The sequence below is a fragment of the Euprymna scolopes genome, chromosome 46, assembly GCF_053919585.1.
Source record: "Euprymna scolopes isolate OS-2025 chromosome 46, ASM5391958v1, whole genome shotgun sequence".
Lineage (NCBI taxonomy): Eukaryota > Metazoa > Mollusca > Cephalopoda > Sepiida > Sepiolidae > Euprymna > Euprymna scolopes.
The window spans coordinates 166690079-166693361 of NC_136527.1; the positions used below are offsets into that span (position 1 = coordinate 166690079).

General features: G+C 32.0%; 1 long non-coding RNA gene across 1 annotated transcript in view; it reads right to left on the minus strand.

Annotated features, from left to right (window-relative positions):
* Window positions 1–2071: 2071 nt before the first annotated feature.
* Window positions 2072–3283, minus strand: part of LOC145271092 (uncharacterized) — a 3963-nt gene continuing 2751 nt past the window's right edge. The window contains exon 2 of the long non-coding RNA XR_013865686.1: window positions 2072–2341. This is a non-coding gene — a long non-coding RNA (uncharacterized LOC145271092). The remainder of the gene's footprint in view (window positions 2342–3283) is intronic.

Consider the following 3283-nt stretch of genomic DNA (forward strand, 5'->3'; position numbering starts at 1 on the left):
TATCAATATATAAAAGGTGTTGTATATCATCATATACAATTGAATGTACAGCGAATATTGCGACTAAAGAACAATAGGGTTATCCGATGCGACACTATACAAAAACAAGAGTGGTTCATTATATTCCTATATACAATTATTACAAGCAAAGACCAACGAGTGATTATGCGGCAACATACGATTCGGTTGGTTTACATCTCTATATACGGTTGTATGTCGGCCGAGTAATGTAACATTGCAATAGTATGTATTATTATTACTATATTACAATATTATTATTATTATTAGTAGTAGTAGTAGTAGTAGTAGTAGTAGTAGTAGTAGTAGTAGCAGCAGCAGCATATTACAAAGAACAATGAGCGGATGCTTCACCATAAGAAGGGGAAACATGATTGTTAGAAAGAATAATTCGCATTTTCGTGTTTTACATTACTTTTAATCAATGTACAGTTTTGAAATGGTATAATAGGATTCCGTTCTCTAATATTATAAGGCGTTTTTTCTAGTCATTTCGTGTAATTAATTTTAAAGGGAAGTAATTTTAATTTTTATAATTTAGGAATTATTTCTCTTATACCAATTTCTCCGAGAAATATATAAAACGATTCTTTGGCCCCTCAATAATAGGATTAGTCTGGGTGGAAAAAAATTACCAAGGCCAAGGAGGAAAGGGATATATATATATATATATATATATATATATATATATATATATATAGAGAGAGAGAGAGAGAGAGAGAGAGAGAGGAAAACACCGAAACGTTATGTATTCTCACCTGATGACCTGATATTATCTGTAAGCTGAAATGCCCCCCCAAAACATTACTACATAAAGTTTACGAGTAAAAATAAAAACTATCATATGCAATGAAATAAACCTCCCTCCGAAAAAAAAACACCCTCCTATACAAAAACAAGGACAGCCTCAGTAATGCGCGCTTTCTCTGAAAAAGATTAATTCAAAAATGGAAACAACTGAAAAACATCAGTATATAAAAACCTATAAGGTAAGTTATTTCTTTCAAAACAGATCTTCTGTTGTTCGCTTGCTTCATGGCGAGTTTCTGTTAATAATATGTATCCTCTGGGTATATATATATATATATATATATATATATATATATATATATATATATATATATATATATATACAGAGAGAGAGAGAGAAAGAGAGAGAGAGAGAGAGAGAGAGTGATGTGAAAAGATCAAATTTTTTCAAAAAATATCTAACATTTTTCCCCTCGGTAATGTCGGAGTATATCGGGTAGCTCTCCTATCATTTAACGGTAATTACTTATGTGGAACTATTGTAACTTTACATGAATAAACGCACATTACATAAATAAATCCTGGTCGACATTTTTCTTTTTTAACAAAAGGATTTATTGCCGTTACTCTCCCATCTTATTATCATGTAACTTGGCACACGTTTCTCCGTCTTCCGCCCACGCGCTAGTTACAGCCGGCCCATTCTCGCCTTCACTTTACACGTCCATCTCCCTCTGCTCCGACTTTGTTCATGCTCAACCACGTGGTGTTTTTTCCTCAGGCGCAATCCGAGCACACATGCCCATTTGCATACGCGTTCAAACAGTGCTCCTGCTACTAATACAATAGCTTGCCTTCCATGTTTCAACTGCTGTCGACATTTTCATACGCGTTCAAATACAATAGCTTGCCTTCCATGTTTCATCTGAAAATTGATTGAAATTAAAACAATTTCTTATTAGCCTCCTCTAGTCTTTATCTGCAAATTATAAAACCTAAAAAATGTATTGATTTATTGTATTTGTAAAACGGAAAATTAAAAGCCAAAACACCGTAATAACTTCCATTTTCTTAAATAAATAAAACGTTTTCGTTTGCATTTGATCTGATTTTATTGGGCAAAGTCGATGCTTTTGAAAACAGTTTTTTCAGGCCTTTTCTGAAATAATAAGCATTTTCTTTTCTTGGCATCATCTAAAAAAATAACGAAATGAAAAAACATTAATTTTTTTTGGCATCATTTAAAATGAAAACACTTTTTTATGAAACTCGTCTAAAAAATAGTTGAAATAAAAAAAACAAATTTGCACGTTCCTTGACTGTTTAATTATTAAACGGAATTCATACAAGAATCATGGGAAGAAGAAAACTGGATTTTTTAAAAATATTTTATAATTCAAAAAATAAATTCCCGCAGGAATGGCGGATTTTTGCCATTAAAATATTCATCGTAATGATCACATCTGCAAGTCTCCGTCGGGTCTTGACAATCTTGCCAACGATTATTTATGCAAGGAACGTTACCACAACATTTCTCTCCATCGGAACTGCACATATCTAAGTGTCGTATGCACTAGAAATACAAAAATAATCATGAGTGGTTTACTATCGTAATCTATTTAAGAAAAAAGCAGTTGCATTTATAATCAATGAAATTCCCAATATACTAGACAAAAAAACAACAATGTTTATATTTTATTGTTTGGTGTTGCCCCCAGTAATGTATTTTCTGGACTCTTTATACCAAGGCATTTCGAAGCCTAATGATTTTAATCAGAAGAATAAAGATGCTAGCTAACATAGTGGGGATGCGGCGCCTTGCGATGGCTTCATTAGGAACGAAAAGGATCAATTAAAATTATATATGGTGTAGGGGATAATCAAATTCTAAATAAAGGAGGAGCGTATAATATAGGGTGTAATGTATTATTATTATCATTATTAATGTAATAATAATATTAATAATAATAATTAATAATAATAATTAATAATAATAATAATTATTATTATTATTGTTATTATTATTGTCATTATTATTGTAATCATTAATATTATTATTGTTGTTGTTAATAGTCCATCACTCCCTATTACTCCACCACGCCAATCATCCACATCAAAAACTCTATTTTGCCCTTCAATACACCTCAAAATACTTTGCTACGCTATCTTTTTATCCCTTCCTTATATCCACACTCCTTCCCTATATATCTAATTTAAAAAAAAAAAAAACTAATAATTGCTACATATTACCTAACGTTGCCATTATTATAGCCTTACAACTACCCACCCGATAACTTGCTCACTTGCCGCACTAAATAAAAACCCTGGAACATAACGCCCCATGTAATCCCTCTTGTTCAACCCTGCTTAGTATATACCCATTCGCCCTTTCGCCTAAAATCATCACCATAATACTCCTCTCAGAATTATTCACTACTTCATAGTGCTGTTGTCATCTCGATTGCATCTGTCAAAAAATGCCACTTCATAGATAATAGACATTTTACACACCGAT